The sequence below is a fragment of the Bidens hawaiensis genome, unplaced genomic scaffold (genome assembly GCF_021521415.1).
Source record: "Bidens hawaiensis isolate Kalapana, Puna unplaced genomic scaffold, B.hawaiensis_p1.1 tig00003430_1, whole genome shotgun sequence".
In the NCBI taxonomy this organism is placed as follows: domain Eukaryota; kingdom Viridiplantae; phylum Streptophyta; class Magnoliopsida; order Asterales; family Asteraceae; genus Bidens; species Bidens hawaiensis.
In genome coordinates this window covers 366,366-387,080 of record NW_027491191.1, presented here as the reverse complement: position 1 = coordinate 387,080, position 20,715 = coordinate 366,366, and the positions used below count along the sequence as shown (strand labels likewise).

Genomic DNA, 20,715 nt, shown 5'->3' with positions numbered 1-20,715 from the left:
CCTTCCGGCAACAGTTTTGCCTTTTGTGAAAATATAACCAGATTAATTAATTATCTCTGCACCACACCCAACTATTTCTGCATGTCCGGTATGGGAATGGCAAGAAGCTGCGGCGCCATTAATATTACAATTCCCCAAACGTAATTCATGAACACCAAACTTCATCTTCATGAAGACGTACAAAAATATACTCCATTAACACCTCCCTCCAGATGATTTCATCCATGGTGTTCATGTTCGGTTTTCTTGTAATGTTTGGTTATCTAGCTCATTCTGAGGCTTTGGATTCCGCTAATATTCTTCTACACATTAAAACATCCTTCACCCACGACCCACAAAACAACATTCTCCACGACTGGTCACATACCAACCACCTAAACTACTGCAACTGGACCCGGAGCAAAGTCTTCTCATGTCACCGGACTTAACCTCTCCGGCTCAGTCTCACCTTCCATTTCACTTCTGCACAGCTTAACCAGCCTTGACCTTTCATCCAACCACCTTTCCGGTCCAATCCCACCGATTATCTCCACTCTCACCTCCTTAACATCTCTCCAACCAACTTTCCGGTCCAATCCCGGTCCAGCTCGCTTCACTTCACAGCCTCCAAGTCCTCCGTATAGGCGACAACCGCCTCACCGGCCCCATTCCCGCTTCCTTTGGCCGTCTCCAAAACTTACTCGTTCTCGGTCTCGCCTCGTGTTATATCTCCGGATCAATACCGCCACAACTAGGAAGGCTTACTAAGCTTGAGAATCTAGTTATAGAGCAAAACCGACTGGTAGGGCCCATCCCGCCCGAGCTCGGAAACTCCTCGAGCCTGGTGTCTTTTCGAGCTTCGGTCAACTGGCTTAACGGGTCGATCCCGGATGAGTTGTGTGGTTTAAAAAGCCTCCGGACATTGAATTTGGCGAATAATAGTTTGTCTGGACAGATACCGAGCAGGATCGGGGAGTTGGTCCTGCTTGAGTATCTGAACCTGCTTGGGAATCTGCTGACGGGGAAGATTCCCAAGTCAGTGTCCCGGCTCGGGAATCTATGGAATCTTGATTTGTCATCGAATAAGTTAAGTGGGGATGTCCCTGGGGACATGGGTCACTTGGTTTACCTAGTATTGTCCAACAATAGTCTTTCTGGTACCATTCCAAAGAATATATGTTTATCTAATACTAACACCAACAAAACATTGCTGCAACATTTGGATATTTCACAAAACTTGATTTCTGGTGAAATTCCAAAGGAATTGGGAAACTGTGGTTCCTTAAAGTATCTTGACTTGTCGAATAATACGCTCAACGGGTCGGTACCGGTAGAGCTTTTCGGGTTAGTCGAGTTGACTGATATGTTGCTAAATAATAATACATTGTCCGGGTCAATCCCACCCGCTATATCAAATCTCACCAGTCTGGTGACATTAGCACTGTTTCAAAACAAGTTTCATGGTGAGTTACCGAAAGAACTCGGTATGCTACCAAGCCTCGAGATATTGTATCTGTACGAGAATCAACTGTCTGGAATAATACCTTTGGAAATAGGCAACTGCTCGGGTTTAAAAATGGTCGATTTGTTTAAAAACCATTTAACAAGTGAGATACCTGTTACTTTAGGGCGGCTAAGCGAGTTAACTTTCATTCATTTGAGACTAAACGATCTCTCGGGCGAAATTCCAGCCACTTTGGGTAACTGTCATCAGCTCACTGTCATAGACCTGGCTGAGAACAGTCTCACGGGTCGGATACCAGCTACATTCGGGTATCTAAACTCGTTACAACAGTTGATGCTTTACAATAACTACTTAGAAGGCAATCTTCCCATACAACTAACCAACCTTGCCAATTTAACAAGAATCAACCTTTCAAATAATAAGTTAAACGGTAGCATTGTTCCGTTATGTAGTTCGGGTTTCTTTCTCTCGTTTGATGTCACAAACAACGCGTTTGATGGTGAGATCCCATCACAGTTTGGGAACTCTCCGTCTCTCCAGAGGCTAAGGCTGGAAAAACCGATTCACAGGAAGGATTCCATCTGAATTGGGGAAGAAAAATCAAGAATTGTCGCTTTTGGATTTATCGAATAATCAGTTAACCGGCTCTTTACCTACCGAGCTTTCGTTGTGTAGACAGTTAACTCATGTTGATCTTGATAACAACCTTCTTTCAGGCCCGATCCCATCATGGCTCGGTGACTTGCAACTTTTGGGTGAGTTAAAGTTATCTTCTAACGCGTTTACCGGTTCGCTTCCTTTAGCCTTATTCAACTGTTCAAAACTGTTAGTGCTTTCACTCGATGGCAATTCGATTAGTGGCAATCTGCCTGAACTGATCAGCAAGCTTTCGGCTCTTAATGTTTTAAGGTTGAACAATAATGGGCTTTCGGGACAAATCCCGGAAGCTATAGGGACATTAAGCAAACTGTTTGAGATTGATCTTTCAAACAACAATTTTAGCGGGAAAATCCCGGTTCAAATTGGGCAACTAAAGAATCTACAAAGTGTGCTAGATCTTAGTTACAATAATCTGACTGGCAGCATCCCGGGATCGCTTGGGACACTAGTGAAACTCGAGGTGCTCGATCTCTCTCACAACCTTTTAACGGGGCCTGTTCCAAGAGAACTCGGTCAGATGAGTAGTTTAAGCAGGCTTAATCTCTCTTATAACCATCTTCAAGGGGAATTAGATGAGGGGTACTCCCATTTACCGGTTGACTCGTTTGTCGGTAACCTTGGCCTTTGCGGGCCCCCTCTCGGTCTCTGCCCAGGGTCAAGAAACCGGCACCAAAACGGGCCGAGTCCTGCATCGGTTATTGCAATCTCGGTTGTATGTACTTTAGCAGTTATTGCACTGATGTTGTTCATAGCCCTGTTATTCTTCCGAACCAGGAGGCCGGGATTTAATCGAGCCGTAAACGTGTCGGGCACTTCCTATTTTTCCTCGCCTTCGTCTCGAGCCCAAAGAAGACCGCCTTTTTTCAAACGGGGTTCGGTCAAAAGTGACATGAGATGGGAAGACATCATGGAGGCCACAAACAATCTAAGTGACGAGTTTATAATCGGGTCGGGTGGGTCAGGAACAATCTATCGGGCCGAGCTTACAACGGGTGAGATAGTAGCCATTAAGAGAATAAGATGGAAAGATGACATGTTTCTTGATAAAAGTTTTGCCCGAGAAGTGAACACGATTGGTCGGATAAAGCACAGACGGTTAGTGAAGTTACTCGGCTATTGCACGAACAAAAGGGCGGGGTCAAACCTGTTGATATACGAGTACATGGAGAATGGGAGTGTGTATGATTGGTTGCACCGAGAGCCCAAAAATAATAAGAAAAAAGGGTCCCTTGACTGGGACACGAGGTTGAACATTGCGGTTGGGTTAGCTCAGGGGGTGGAATACCTTCACCATGATTGTGTGCCTAAGATCATTCACCGTGATATCAAGTCGGCTAACGTTCTATTGGATGCGAACATGAACGTGCATTTGGGAGACTTCGGGCTTGCAAAAGCTATGACTGACAACCTGGACTCGGTTGCTAGTAACTCAAATATGTGGTTTGCTGGCTCCTTTGGTTACATCGCTCCAGGTACGCATTTAAATAATTTAAATTGTCATCAACTTAATTTGTACGTTATACATCATGAAAACATAATTTTATTTTTGTTAACACTTTTAAAAACCAAATCATATCATTTTTTACAATAATTATAAACATGACAGAAAAAACAATCAAACACTTAAAACTGATTAAAAGTTAACTTTTTAAAAACTATGAAAACTTAAATTTTAATTTGTTTATTGTGTTTTGTCAACAGAATACCAATACACTTTAAAAGCAACAGAGAAAAGTGACGTCTATAGTATGGGGATTGTGTTGCTGGAACTGGTGACCGGTAGAATGCCGACAGGCGGAGCTTTTGGTGAAAATCTGGATATGGTGAGATGGGTGGAGTCGCGCATGGACATGCAAGGACCAGAACGCGAGGAACTAATAGACACGAGTTTAAAACCACTTTTACCACAAGAAGAAATTGCTGCTTTTCAAGTTCTTGAAATTGGACTTCAATGCACAAAAACGGCTCCTTCTGAGAGACCGTCTGCTAGGCAGGCATGCAATCTTCTCATGCGTGTATTAGAGGACGGGGCGTTGAATGAAAAGATGAGTTGAGATCAGTATACGCAGGTGGAAGCGAATTTGAGGAATCAACATTGAGTAATTTAATTATTGATGTTTCTAAGTTTATAAAGTGTTAGTTTCAAACAAAATAATAAAAGCCTATTTTGACTTTTGAGTATAGTCAGTCTATTCAGGTCAATGAGTCAATCCAACAAGTTGTATCTCCATTTTGTTTGTCGTAAGTATAAAGAACTGGTAATCAACCTTAATGAATCTTTCACATTAACAAATGCCAATATAAATAAATTCCATTTTGTTGTAAGCAGACGCCATATATTACGTAATTTAAAAAAAAATGCAAAATAGTAAGGATATGAAAACCAAAAGAGTCTATTGTTTTAAATGATCATTGATCAACATCCATTCGTAACTAATCTTTGTTAACATTTAAAACATATCTATATATTTTTAATACACAAATCTTCTTCCTCAAATATTCACCTACATTTCCAACTCTATAATAGATTTTGCAAAAAGGTTTCAAGTGGTCAGCTGTAATTGGTGGAGTTAAGTGTGGTGTGTGGGTAGTTGTGTGGTACCAGCGAACGAGAAGCTAGGAATAGGAATGATTGAGTGAGAGCTTGGGATTGGGACACATTTTACTTTTCAGTTACAGGGGCGGGGTCTTCATCGGTTTCCAATCCTATTTAACCAGACCTAGCTTATTCGGGGTCAGGACTCCTGTCAATCGAGTTCGTGTATTTAGGACACCTCTAATGGTAGCTAATTAGCTATGTCTATGTGATTATATTTTTTAAGAATAAATAACCCGCACACCATATGAAAAAACACTAAGTTAACTCTAAGGGGTTGTTTGATAAACCTCTGAATTAGTAAGTGCTGAATGGATAAGAGATCTGATGATCTGAACCAGTAATAGCTAAATGAAATGAATATGTTTGATTAGATATCTGAATAACTGTATAAAATTACTATTTTACCCATTCTGTAGATTTGTTATTAATCTCATTCAAAAAATCTAAATAATTTTAAACAAACTAGATTTATATTCATTAATGAAAAAAATTATCAGTGTATTTTTTAGTTCTTTAAACAAAGAACGGGAAATTAAAATCTATATTATAAAGTTAAAAATTTTAAATTAACTATTTTACTATTTATACAAATAATATAATACTAAACAAATTGTAAAAAAAAGTTATATACAAATAATACAATATTAATCACGCTGCTTGCGGTGCGTACATATAATGTATATATGTGTTAACCCTCGGGTGGGCAAAAGTGAAATTGCACTAATTTTGACGTTATTATACTAATCTCGTGAAAATAACGTTAAAAGTGGGTAGGTTAATCAGGCATCATGTGGTGGCGTTAATAGCCGTAAGACAAGAGTACATGCACCAATCGGTGGTGTCCCGATGGTTGAGTGTTATGTGCCTTATGTCCAAGGCTTGATGCAAAACTATTATCGAGCTGGGGGTCTCACCGGAAGCAACCTCTATATTCCTAAATGGTAGAGGTAAGACTGTCTACATCTTACCCTCCTCAGACCCTACCATAGCTTTGCTATTTGTGGGATATACTGCGTACGATGATGATGATGACGACGACAATTACAATACTAAATAGATTGTAATAAATATATGCTGGCTTGTATTTTCAAGAAGCCCTAATTTGTTCAGATCCGACTCCAACGCCCGAACTCCAAAACCTGAAACCGGCAAAGGATCTCCACCGAAGAACCCCCATCTCTCTTCACACCTTTATTAATCACCAAGTTTGTCTTTATGTTCTACTACTCACATAACCAATGTTTGTTCCGCCAAATTCCGGTTCGATGTTTCGATTGATTTACGGAACGTGTGTTAAAATCATGTGGTTCACGATCCCAATAACATCTAGTAAGAATCAATTAAGATTACGGAACACCAATTTCTTGATTCAAATCACAATACTGAGAGAACCCGGAACATGTTCAAACCGCGATTTGTTACTGATGTTCCATATTGAAATTCGTGGCTGTATTAGTGATTTGTGTGACTATGGGATGATAAATGGTGGGTAATTTTGTCTTGATTCCATTCATCAACCATCTGTTCTTATTCAGCATCAGTTCACACTGAACCATTCAGAGGTAAAGTATCTGACCGAATCAGACCCAAGGGTTGAACCAAATGCTTTGAATCTGACCAATTCATTCGTTTGCCTCTTAATGTGTCAGATTCAGACTCTACCAGACAGCCCCTTAGTAGGTTTAACCTAATATCTCGACCAAAGATAGATTAATACGAAAACCAATCCTTGGTAGGTTCGGTTCGGTTTTTTCCGGTGGTATTACTGTCAAATGGTTTCGAGTTCCGATTACAGTGACCTACAAAAACATAACACCGTGAGCTCATTATGAGAAGGGGAATAGGGGGGTCTTCTCGTAACCACAATCCGGTTGTGCATGAAATGGCTCGGAAAAGTGAGAATCAGTATGGTAAGTAGTGAGTATTCTTATCGGAAAAGTGAGAGAGTCGATTCCTTTACCGTTAATCCTCGTGTTGTATTTATAGCTGAATGGAAGGAAAAGGATTGGGCCAGCAGTCCCACTCAAATGGAACCTTCTATTCTCATGGTTGTGCATGATAATGGCTCCTGATTGGTTTAAACAGTCTGGTGTATAAGGTTCTTTGTCGCGGGAAGGTACCGCGTTGGACTTTCCTCATTAGTTCAACGTGCGTCTGTACACAATGCCAAGATCTTAACCAATGGTTGTTCTTTTCCTTGCCACGTGTCCATTTATGCCTTGTCACGACGAGTCTTCCACAATGATTGTTATAACTTGACAAGCCTTTCTTCTGCGAACGATATGTGCCTTACCGCGGAGGGAATTCTCTCTGCGGGGAGATCTTTCTACTTCGTGGAGGACCTATTATTTACATGGTGTATCGGGTACCTTACCTCCACAAGCCCCCCCCCCCCCAGTCCATTGTTTCTTCCGCAATTTACTCCGCCGGTGGAATATTGGACTTTATCTTTTGTTCCTGTTGTTTGATTATGACGGTTATTAATGAGGGTACTTATGAGGGTAGCAACTGACTAACCTATATGTGTTTAGCCATAGTGACGTCATCGCGCGCATTGCTTTGCCTTTCATTTACTCCAGGTGGGTATACCTGTTTTTACATATCGGCGCATTAAATTCTTTGTTTCCGCGCCTCGTGCTATTTTATTATTGGGTATTCAGGTGTCGAATCCCCAGCTGTCCAACTACCACATTTATTTTTGTGGGTTTAAATAGCTAATGAATATTCATTCTATTCAATCCATTTTGGTATTCCCATTCCTTATTATTTCTTCCCTTTTCTGGGTGTTAACGTTTTTGCAATTGTGTAGGTTCCCGGACGGATCTTACACGGGATATCGCTATCTACGTAGGTGCGGAATCCCTGCGTAGGTAGATACGAGCGTAGAATACGTAAAACAATCACACACGATACAAACGAACGCGTTATATAATATAACTTGAAACACGTCTATTACAGACTCTCTCTCTCGTCTATAGACTTGCTGAATTACACGTGATTAACCAAAACTCTAACACCTAAACCGTAAACCCGTAGGCTATATAAATACACGACAACTTCGCCTCATGCGAAGTTGTCAGTAACTTCGCTCGTTGAACAAGTTCGCCTAGGCGAACTTGTCGACAACTTCGCTTGTTCAACAAGTTCGCCTAAGCGAACTTGTTGACAACTTCGCTTACATACATAAACATAAACTTAAACATAATTACATTACAGACTCGATTACAAACGCTAGACTATGAACTACTGACATTTATGTACCAACAGACTCCCCCTTGGCAGTAGCTTCATATCTTGATCTTCAAAGCTTGTGTCTTGCAATCTCTCGTCTTCTCTCTTCATCTCTTCAAGCATGCACTCCCTGTCTAACACATACAGAAACCAACTTCTGGTACTTCTTAGCTTCCTCTTTCCAAGCAGGAATGTAAAAAATCTTCTTAGCATGTAGTACCTGCAAGTCAGCTTGAGACAGATTGACTAAGTGCATAGGATCATACACTCTCATGATCTCTTGCTCATCTTCATCCTCCATGACCGCTTCAGCAGTTTCACAATCCACGTACCACCATTTCAAGTCTTTCAAGACGTTCTTGGGCATCACCTTCATCGGCACTTCTTTTAAATGACGGACTGGTTTATACTTCATAACCATCCATGGTTTGCCGTCTGCCCTCATCCCTCTATCTTTGTCTTCTACTAACTTCCCTTTCTGAGGCTTCAGAAGTTCAAACTTTTTATCTTTAATGGCCTCCTTCCAAACAATTTTCCCAATTACTCTCGCCATGTTATCATCACTTCTGTTTATCAGCCCCAGTCTTGCTAAGTCTTTCACCTCACACTCCGGTAAGGTATTCAGGGATCTTAACATCTTCTTGAAGTACTGAATGCCGTCGTAACGTTTGATCACAAATAGTTTCAACTCTTCATCGTACAACCAGCATATGATTCCCTTCTTTGATTCTGCATATCCCTTTATATTATACGACTTTTTGAACATCGTCGGTACTGCTGGCTTCTTCGTCTTTACAAACCACTGAGCGCAGCCTTCCTTCCAGTTTGGCTGATCTTCCCACTCAGTGTTGTCAACCACAGCATCTTCACATATAGTCGACTGTTCAACCACAGGGATCTCATGCTCTACATTTTCTTCAACAATCTCTCATTCTTCTATCACATTCTCAACCACAATTTCTGCACCAATCTTTTCGATCTCATCGATTGGCAGAACATCATCTTCATTTATCAACTCATCATCCTCTAACATATCGTCTATCTCTTTCAGCGCATCAATCATATCATCAACAATCTCAACATCTTCAACCACATCCACATCATCACCAACAGCAACCACATCATCACCAGATGCAGACTCCCCCTCAGCTGTGGAAGCCCCAAGAGCTATAGTAGTTCTTGGCAACTCACCACCTGCATCTTTCGATGCATTGGGATCATCGTCTCGGTCTTCTCTTCTTTTTGTCCTCAGCTCATCTCCTCTACAGCTCATCTCCCCCTGAGATGCCAAGAACACCTTCAAGGCATCTATAACTTTACCGTGCTCAGCCAGGAGGGATGCCTGCAGTTGATTTGCTTCCACTAGGCTTTGTATAGTCTTGGACTGCTCAGCTACAATCTGCTCTAGTGAAGCTATTCGTTCCGAGTCTGAAGTGGGCGTGACCGCAGGTGGTACCGTACCCGATAACCCTGCAGTAGTGGTGACCGTAGACTCGACAAATCGTGCTACTACCACCGATGGAGTAAGCGTTTGAGGTGGTAGGGACACAATTGCTGGAGTCGACGTCTGGACGGCCGTGATCGATGGAATGTCAGCCGACGATGTAGCCACTACGGGAACAACCGTAGCGCTTGTACTCGATACCTGCACAGAGGTAGGAACAATGGACATACCAGACAGGGCAGGTGGAGTAAAACGTACCAACCGTGAAGTCTCTCCAGCTCCTACACCCATACCTGTCCTTTCCCTTCGTGAACGCTTTCTCACCAGCTGCACAGCTTCTTCTTCATCATCTTCCTCGTCGTCGTCGTCAACAATTCTCTTTTGTTTACCAACCGTTCTCTCATGCGTTACCATCATCCTTCTAGCCTCTTCCATCACATCATCAAAATCAGCTTGTGGACCCGAGACTTGAATATTCTCTTGTGGATCAACTCGGTCCATATCAAACATTCCTTGGCCTCCCAACATGGCATCAAGGTCAATCTCTGCAGCTGACACAGCAGCAGATACAGCAGGCGCAGCTGATACAGCCTGGGGTGCTGCCGCCTGTTGTGGTCTTGGGTCTCTGAACTCGTCCCCTGCCGCAGGCACATACTCCGGGTTTATAAGGTACCCAAAGAGCGGAGTATGCCTGGGACGCAGCTCAGGCTTGCTTCGTGCGCTGGAAGTGCGACACTGTGCAAAGATACGTTTTGTCACACTTTCCACGTATCGAATAGGGCGTCGTTGAGGCAGCGTCGGAGCCACATGATTGAAAATCATCTGTAGGAATCGTGGATACATTGTAAACCGCTCACGCGCCACAGCCCTTCGTTGCCTATCGATCTCGTAAAAGATCATCTGGCTGAAAGAATATCTTTTATTATAAGTCAACGCAGTCATAGCAGACTGCATTGTCGCACCCATACCATCAGTGCCTGCCTTCCGTCCTGACATACATACGATCATGACGTGCATAAGGAAGCGCCACTGATCTAAAAGGAATCCCTTCCTCCGTTGTGTGTCCCCTAAGGGACCAGAATACCCCATCCTGAGGAACGCCCCATCACGGAATGGCGCAACAAACTCCGTTGGGTCATCCCTCGTCTCTTCACCAAACTGCAACGCCACCCGTATTTGTTCAGAAGAAAACTGAACAACTTGACCGTTTACTGTGGCTCGCATAACCGGGGGCTCAACCCGGCAATCGTACTCTACCGTCTGCCAAAAGTCTTCAATATTCGGTAGGGAAATAGGCAGGGTAGTGGTTATTGCATGATATATCCTTGAGCGCAGGGGAAAAGTAATTATCTCCCTGTAGTCCTCCACGCCCTTTGCATCTGGGTCAAGTGTTATGAACTAGTTATGAGCTGGGAAGAATTGTCTGTGATCATCACCGTCATCACCTGCACCTCCTGCACTTCCAACAGCAGCCATATCTGCACTAAACGAACCAAATTAGATAAACGTTAAAGTGTTACACAAGTTCGCTTGATTACCAGGAGCGAAGTTGTGATCAAACCTGTATAGGCGAAGTTAAAGGTGAGGCGAAGTTGGGAACAACTTCGCTTCATCTTTAAGTTCGTCTAATTAATTTTAAGTAAAATGGTCTGGGCGAAGTTAGTGATAACTTCGCCTCTTCACAACATCGCCTCAGGCGAAGATGAGGGTTAGGCGAAATTAAGTCTCATGCGAAGTTGCGGATAACTTCGCCTCAGGCGAAATTAAGCCCCGGGCGAAGTTGCGGATAACTTCGCCTAAACCCTAACTTCGCCTGCATCAGAATAGGCGACTGTTAGGATTCTAACAGCCGGAATCCGATGATTCGGCAAAGTTTGACGATCCAGGAGACTTTAACACATGATATTACGGATGGTTAGATGAAAAGATCGTCCATGAACACGTAATACAAGTTTGTAAATCTCGGTTTTGAAAGGTCACCGGACCGAGGTCACGAAACCGTTCAAAACGACCTATGAAAAGCATCACTGTCTTTGGATATACGGTTGATCGATAACACACACCTTGAATCTATGAACGAAACTGAGAAAAAGGATCGAAATCGGAAACGAATCAAGTTCGCCGGATAATAGTTAAGTTCGCCGGGTTTCTCGGAACAACTTCGCTGATATTTTGAAATAATGAATATTTTACTGTTTGAAATCCTTATATAGGGTCAGAGTTGGTCAGGCGAAGTTACGGATAACTTCGCCTAGGCGAAGTTATCCACAAGTTCGCCTGATTCAACAACTTCGCCTATATTTTCATAACCAAACCTTATAATTTTGAACAATTTGAATTAACTCTTTAAAACTTCCCTTTAAGAAATAAACGACATGATCAATTCTAAGTAACCAGTTAAAAAATCATAAAGCTATCTAAGTACAAAAACGTAAAAAATTTAAAGTATAAGGGATCAAATTTCAGTCTCGATAGGGACTGCTACGTTTTAGAAAAGATCCGAACAGGAATCATACTAACTACGTGACTGTCACATAGATCCGTGTTTAGCTGTATTATGACATATAAAGACAGGTTGTAAGCAGGTATAACTTAAAATGGTTTTCATCGTTTCTGTGATACGAGTTAGATTCAATTAATCCTTAAAATTTAAGTGGGCAACAACTCAGAAATATTGATGCCTCCTATCTATCCTCAAAGCGTATTTGGCTTTCCCCAAGTCACCCCGAATTGACTTCGACCCATAGTGTCTGATTAACTTGTAAGTATTCTTTGTCTGCTTCCCGTACTCTTTCTTACTCCATGATTGAGAAGTCTCGATATCTTGAACTCTCGAATGTTACAATAACTCATAAGTACTAATTTTTTTTTTTTGAACAAACATACTTATAGACTTCAGAGTAATAAACAACTGCAAGTCCCGAATCTAGATCACTGCAGTGTCTTGAAACGCTTTCTTCACGGGAATCAGAACACTTACGGGCTCGTGTATGACTGGGTAAACGCTTTTCTGCCTATCATTCGGAAAGATATGTATGAAGACATACAAAACTCTTAAGGAGTTTCCACGTAAAATTGAGTAGATTAGGTTAGTATCACATCTACTTTTACGTACCATAAAAAGTTACCATGACATACAATGATTGTCCTAAAGCCTTTTAAGCCTAATGACTTCACTAGTTAAGCACACAAAGTTAGTATATCTATCATTTTCCAAGGTTGGATCAATTTTCCGTTTAACATAGCTAACGAACTTCTTACGAAGTAACAGACTTGAAAAGTAATTTCATTTCCCTAAAAATTTTGACTTCAATCGCCCCGATCACGTCAAAGTCTTCAGGTAAACGGCAATCCTGAAGATCCAATGGATCAACTGGACCGACCACATACAAGTATGTGTCCTTCTAACTAAGTATGACCGACTAATTTTCAGCGACAGAAAGAAAACACATCATAACCGCTCCGGTCACTTTCAGTCATCTGGTTAATGGCGACCCTCATTCTCTACAAGTAGAAACGAGGACCAAAACATATCCGAGGATATGTCCATCAAACTGAGGTAACCGACTAATTTTAAGCAATAGTGACGTTTTTTTTTTTTTTTTTTTAATAAACACAAAAAACATGGTTACTCGGGATTGATCATCCCGTTCAGCTCAATTAGGTTTTGAAATCTGGATTTATCAAACGCTTTTGTAAATAAATCAGCGAAATTTTCTAGCGTATCGACCTTTTCGACCTTAATCAGTTTCTTCTCAGCACAATCCCGTATGAAATGATGACGAATGTCAATATGTTTAGTTTTACTATGTTTCACGGGATTGTTAATTACTGAGATGGCAGCAGTGTTATCAATAAAAATAGGAGTGAGTAAGAAATTCAGACCATAGTCGCGCAATTGTTGCTGAATCCACAAAACCTGAGAGCAGCAGTTGGATGCTGCCATATATTCAGCTTCGCACGTAGAGATTGCGACTGATGTCTGTTTCTTGCACTGCCAGGAAACTAATCTTCCACCGAGAAACTGACATCCTCCTGTTGTCGACTTCCGACTCTGATTGCACCCTCCATAATCAGAATCTGTATAAGCAACCAGTTCCACGTCTCCTCCCTTCGGGTACCACAACCCTAGCTTCGGCTTGCCTTTGAGATACCGCAGAATCCTCTTCACACCCTTCATGTGAGATTCCTTTGGGTTTGCCTGAAAACGAGCACAAAGACAAACAGCAAACATTATATCAGGCCTAGAAGCAGTCAAATACATCAAAGAACCTATTATAGCCCGATACTGAGTTGGGTCCACATCTGCGTCACTGTCTATTTCAGCTCCCAACTTGTGGTTGACGCAAATTGGAGTGTCAAATGGAGAACAGTCCTCCATCTTGAAGCGCTTGAGGACATCATGAACATATTTTGTTTGATGAATGAACATCCCATCCTTCTTTTAATCAACCTGCAATCCTCAAAAGAAAGTTAGTTCACCCATAGCACTCATCTCAAATCTTTTCTTCATGACGGCCTCAAATTCCTGACACATGGAGACTCTTGATGCAGCAAATATGATGTCATCCACGTAGACTTGAACTAGCAGGAAGTCACTTCCATCTCTCTTCACAAACAGTGTGCTGTCAATCAAACCCCTTTCAAAACCATTCTCTAGCAAGTAGTCCGATAACGTTGAATACCAGGCACGAGGTGCCTGATGTAATCCATACAGCGCCTTGCTCAACTTGTACACGTGATCAGGAAAGTCTGGGTCAGGAAAACCCGGAGGTTGCTCAACATACACAACCTCATCAACTTTCCCATTGAGGAACGCACTCTTCACGTCCAACTGAAACACTTTCATCTTCTTAAAAGCAGCAAACACCAAAAACAATCTTATCGCTTCCAACCTGGCCACCGGAGCGAACACTTCATTATAATCTATCCCCTCTTGCTGATTAAAACCTTTAACGACCAGCCTCGCCTTGTTTCTTATAATAATCCCCTTTTCATCTCTCTTGCACTTAAACACCCATTTTGTGCCTATCGCATGCACATTCCTTGGTTTTTCAACCAAAGTCCAAACTTCCATCTTCTTAAATTGAGCCAACTCTTCTTGCATGGCCTCGACCCACGAGCTGTCCTTAAGAGCCTTTTGATAATTTTTCGGTTCAATCTGGCTAATAAAGCATGAGTACAAACATTCGTTCATTATACCCGTTTCCTTAATGCTTGTATAAACACAGGTGTGCTCATTCAAGCTACTTCTGGTTTGTACACCGGAGGACACATCACCCATAACATTCTCCAAAGGGTGATCTATGTGAATTCTCGTGGTCGAAACAACACCGACATGCAAATTATCTTCTAAATTAGAAGAGAGCTCATCAATGGTTGTTTCTGGCTGAGAGTGAAATGGATTGATAAACTCTTCTTCAGGAGAGACAGCAGGGGAACCGATAGAATTTGATGAGGAAGCTTGACAATCATCAAATAGCTGTCTATGTGCCAAATTTTCCTCCTCATCTAGAATCATCTTCGTAGCAACACGTTCTTCTTCTTCTGTACAAAACAAATCAGATATGTTAAAAGACTTGAAGAGCCTATCATAGTCGAAAATCCCAGGAGGTCCGATGCTCGGTCTTGGCGATCTGTAACTCGTAATGTCGGTGTTACATACCACCTCAACCTTGCCGTTCGTTGTATTAAAGACACGCCTGTTGGGAGTCCCAACTTCATAGCCGACTAAGATTCCTTCATCGGCTGCTTCACCAAACTTTGAATGTGCCTTTAAAATTGAACACGGGGACCCGAAAGCTTCAAGTCCACACAAATTGGGCTTTCTCCCATGCATAAGCTCGTAGCATGTTTTATTAAGTCTTTTTACCGTTAAAACTCTATTCAGTACATAGCAAGCTGTAAAAACAGCTTCAGCCCAGAACACCACCGGAAGCTTCGAATCAGCCAGCATAGTTCTGGCTCCTTCAATTACAGTTCTATTCTTCCTTTCAGCCACTCCATTCTGTTGCGGAGTATACGGAGCGCTGAATTGGTGTTCAATCCCTCTTGACAGACAGAAGATCTCCATTTCAAAATTTTTAAACTCGGAACCATTGTCACTTCTGATGAACTTCACTCGTTTATCCATAATGTTCTCAACTTTGATAATCAGATTCTTCACCATTTGAGCCGTTTCGTCCTTTGATTTCAGGAAGTATACCCACGAGTATCGTGAGTAGTCATCAGTGATCACCAAGCAATAAGTTGTACCACCTAGACTTCTTACATTCACAGGACCGAAGAGATCCATGTGAAGCAGCTCTAGTGTACTGGCAATTGAGTTTACTTTCTTGGTGAGATGGGACTTCTTGTGCTGCTTTCCCTTTTTGCACGCAAGACATTTGTCTTCAAAATTGAAACTTTTTAAGGGAACACCCAACACAAGCCCATGTCTGACAATATGGTTCATCTTCCGAAGATGAATGTGCCCCATTCTCCTGTGCCACAGTTCAGATTCCGATTCGCTTGCTTTCGTCAAAAGGCACCATTCTTCCGTTGACATTTCAGTTGAACTTAAATCCATCATATACGTATTTCGATCACGTGGAGCCTTCATTACTATCCACTCCTCTGGTATTTGAAAACCAGGCTTCAACACAATCGCATCAGTCTTCGTGAAGTGTACGGTATAATCTTTATCACAAATCTGCGACACACTCAGCAGATTGTGCTTCAGTTCTTCAACAAAGTTCACATTTTCTAACGTCATCTTCCCGTTAGTTACCGTACCCCTTCCTGTTATTTTGCCTCCACTCTCACCGGCAAAACTGACTCTTGCTCCTTGAACAGGTTTTAAATCTTGTAACAAATCCTTGTTACCAGTCATGTGCCGGGAACAGCCGCTGTCCACAACCCAAAGATTATTGGAAGCCCTGTTCAACTGTTCCTGCACAAACAAAAGAGATTATTAAAATTTGGGGACCCAAGACCTCTTGGTCTTGGGTCGATTAACCTTCTTAACAGAACTCACACACCTTGGCTGACCAAAATTAGCATTAGAAAAATTTCCACGAGTCCTAACAGGATACCTCCTTGGAGACTGATAGTGAGGCCAACCAAACCGACGAACATTAAGAGAATCAAAAGAATTATAGCATTTGGTTTGGTTATTAGTAGTGTAAAAACGAGATGTGTTTCTTTGAAAACCTGTATTATATCTCAAATTTGAATGGTTTTCATTTTTAACATTTAAACGATTACCAAAAACCTTAGTCTCAGTTTTCGAGGGCCTCACCTCTCTGAAACGCTGCTTCAGAGGGCAATCAGCAACAAGGTGCCCTGTTTGATTACATCTAAAACAACACCTATGTTCAGCTTTCTTTTCAGCAGATGTTTTAGATGTGGAGGCAGTATTACCAACCGTACGTCTCACATAAGGTGGGACATATGGGTTGAGTGGAGTACTCCTTTTAGTTGATTTAACTTTTTCTCCACTAGTGGGTAACACTTCCTTCTCTTTTGTCTTACCCGACTCGGATGACTTATCCGAATCAGATGAGACTGGACTTGAAATAGAAATTTTAACTTTTGAGACAGGCGAACTTGTTTCGCCTTTACTAACTTCCGGTACTTTACCAGTTTCCTTAGCAGGACCTGTCTGATCAGCTACAAAATTAACAGATTCATGAACACTAGGATTGAAAGTATAATTATGGTTATAAGGTGGTGGAACCTCATGGTAACCAATTCCTCCCCTCTTAGGTGAGGAACCTTGATCACTAACGAGGTGATCAAGAATAGCAGAGGAATTCCGGAATTGCTCCAGTTTCCTATTTAGTTCCACCACTTTTACCTGGTGATCAGCAATCTGTTTTTCTTTCTCAGCAATTAACTTGGTTTTCTCTTCTAAAACCTCGTAGCTTAGATCGATCACATCAATTTTTTCAGCTAATTTTGTTTTTAAACTTTTAACGTCTTTTTCACAAGCTTTAATATTTATTTTATAATTATTTTCTCTTGTCTTTGTGAAGTGATGATCTTCTTTCAAGGTTTTAAATTCGGCATCCAACTTAACATACTGATCAGTAATTGTAGCAAGCTGTTCAGACAAGTTCTCACATTTAGTACAGATAGGTTTAGTACATACCTCGGAGTTCTGGTCATTAGCCATGAAAGCTTTTTCATTTTCAGCAGCTTTCATACATTCTTCAGCTGCAACCTTCGCCATGTGTGCCTACTCAAAGAGTTCTCCAGAGAACATGTTCCAGTTGTATTCACCAGCATCAGACATCATGGCATTATTCCCATTGTTATTTCCACTTTGCTGTGTAGTCCTCCCCTGACTACGTTCTACACGTGCATTAGTGCACTCCTTTGCAAAGTGTCCATTTTGTTGACAATTGTAACACCTCACCCTTGACTTATCAAATCCTGGCTTTCCACCTACGAACTTTCTGCCAGTCTTCTTCATGAAACGCTTCACTCTTCTGACTATCATCGCCATCTGCCACTGCAGATCCATCTCCTCCAGATCATCAGGATCGATCTGGTCATAGTCTTCTTCCAAAGCAGCAGGGTCCACAATCTTCCCTTGTATGTAGTTCTCGTAAGAAGCAATAAAAGATGCATAGAGTGCAAACTGCTCTTCAGCAGATTTGACACTCATTGGCATCTTAGAGTAGTTATTGCTTGAAGCACTGGGAGAGAAACTACTCTTGGATGCTTGAGGTTTCGAAGCACTTGATCCTCCAGCAACAAAGCAAACATCACCGTTCATGTTTACTGACACATTTCCTTCATGAGAAGAGTTAGAACCTGACTCTCCTTTGGAGTAGTAAGCAGCAGATTCAGACTTCGAACTTGAGCCTGAGTTAACTTTGGCACCATACATACCAGGGTCTTGAACCTGATCCGTTGGTGTCTCTTTACGAACCATATTAAGCTCAAAGGTTCTGAGCTTGTTTACTGCTGTCTCCAAGTCATAATTAGGAAAGTCTTTGTCTTCCCTCATTAGAACAGTGTACATTTCCCACTTCGGTGGGAGAGCATCGAGAAGCTTCTCAACTATTTCCTCCTCTCTGTAAGCAATAGAATAGTTGTTCAGCTCTGTCATTAGATGATAATATCGGGTGATAATATCATCGAACGATTCGTTCTTCAAATACTTGAAAACAGAGAACTGGGTCTTTAACAGCTTAATCTTCGAGGCACGAATACCCACGTTCCCTTCGAATCTATTCTCAAGAGCATCCCAAAGCTCTCGTGCAGAAGTGTACTTCCTGAATGTATGGAGAATCTCTTGAGGAAGAGCCATAGTAATTGCAGCATGGGCCTTGCTCTCGGCCTCATACATCATTTTCTCTTCTTCCTCCATCTTGCTGTACTTCTTTATCACATCCCGACCTTCGTATTCCATTGTCGGTGGAATATATCCATCCTGGATGCACACCCACATCTTTGCATCCTGGTATTTAATATACTGAATGAACCTATCTTTCCACGCCACAAAGTCGGTTCCTTTCATCAACCTTGGGGCCTTAGTAGCCGACCCTGCTTCAACTTCCATTTTGACTAACTCTAAGATGTTAATCGGCGACATCTTCTCGAAAACACGAAAAACCCGGAAAAAGACAAAAATTCTTCCAAACAGTACTATAGGCGAAGTTAAGGATAACTTCGCTTAAGTGTTAACTTCGCTGGAAAATCTTTAAATTCGCGTGACTTGGCGAAGTTGAGAATAACTTCGCTTATGGTAAGCGAACTTAGGAGGTAAGCGAAGTTGAGGTTAACTTCGCTTAGGCGAACTTATGAGGTAGGCGAAGTTGTGGTTAACTTCGCTCAACCTTATATCTTCACCGAAACCCTACTTCCAGCATCGGCAACTTCGCCTGAAGAACAACAACTTCGCCCGAAGAACACTGAAAATATTCAGATCTGTTTTCGACGATTTAGCAGTTTCCGGTCGGTGTGACAGCTTGAATATGACTGTATAAGGTGAGTATAACACAATATCAACGAAAACGCGTCCCGCGAATAGGTCAAACGAGACGTTTTCTACACCCGCGTGAAATCCCGAACCACACAATCGAGCCAAAGCTCTGATACCAATTGTAGGTTCCCAGACGGATCTTACACGGGATATCGCTATCTACGTAGGTGCGGAATCCCTGCGTAGGTAGATACGAGCGTAGAATACGTAAAACAATCACACACGATACAAACGAACGCGTTATATAATATAACTTGAAACACGTCTATTACAGACTCTCTCTCTCGTCTATAGACTTGCTGAATTACACGTGATTAACCAAAACTCTAACACCTAAACCGTAAACCCGTAGGCTATATAAATACACGACAACTTCGCCTCATGCGAAGTTGTCAGTAACTTCGCTCGTTGAACAAGTTCGCCTAGGCGAACTTGTCGACAACTTCGCTTGTTCAACAAGTTCGCCTAAGCGAACTTGTTGACAACTTCACTTACATACATAAACATAAACTTAAACATAATTACATTACAGACTCGATTACAAACGCTAGACTATGAACTACTGACATTTATGTACCAACAAATTGATTGTTTTGACTGGTGTGTCGCCTGGTCCAAGATCATAGCATGTTTTTCCTGGGTTTACCTTTTTTAATCGTGGCGGTGCTTTCGGACCAGGCTTCATCCCTGTCAAGCGTCTTTGCTCATGTGTTCCGCGTTACTCTTGACGCACTAAGAAATCATGTTATCTTTAGATATTTTCTTATGCGGCCTCTTTTTGTGGATTATCCCTTGTGTAATACAAATTTTTCCAGGTGGTATCTAGATGGTAACTGGATCATTTGATGTGGATAAGATTTTACCACAAGTGGGTATGATTTTCTTGACGTCAGACGACGCCTGTTACAGCAGTGTCTTTTTCAACTGTGCGCGCGTGTAACTTGCGCATCCACTTGGTTGAGATTTTTTAACTTCCCGCGTGACGTGTCGTTTTCTCATTGGACCTCCAATTTTTCCGAAATTCTCGATTTTAACCCTAACTTCCTTCGGCGATTAGTATAAATAGGTCAATTGCACTCCTTTCTTCTCATTCCAATCTATTCTTCTTTACTCTTCATGTTTTCAAGGTTTTTTTGACTATTCTCTTCAGCTTCTTTGTTTTGCAATACTTTCTGGCTCGTCATCGACCGGTAAAAAATCCGGCAAGAAAAAAGGTGGGAATAAGACTTGTGGTTCTTCAATCTACGACGTCGTTATCATGAGAAGATTTGACTTCGAAACTTTGATCTCAGCGTATCATATTTCCCCGGAGTGGAAGCCAGAACTACCACGGAGGGTAGCACCGCCATGAATGACCCTCCCGG

The 20,715-nt window shown here is 41.8% G+C and overlaps 1 pseudogene across 1 annotated transcript; it reads left to right on the top strand.

The window, feature by feature from the left end:
* Positions 1-224: 224 nt before the first annotated feature.
* LOC143623391 (uncharacterized) lies at positions 225-4,165 on the top strand (annotated as a pseudogene). Its single transcript, XR_013151885.1, has 2 exons — positions 225-3,576; positions 3,806-4,165. The product of XR_013151885.1 is annotated as an uncharacterized LOC143623391 (transcript).
* Positions 4,166-20,715: the final 16,550 nt, after the last annotated feature.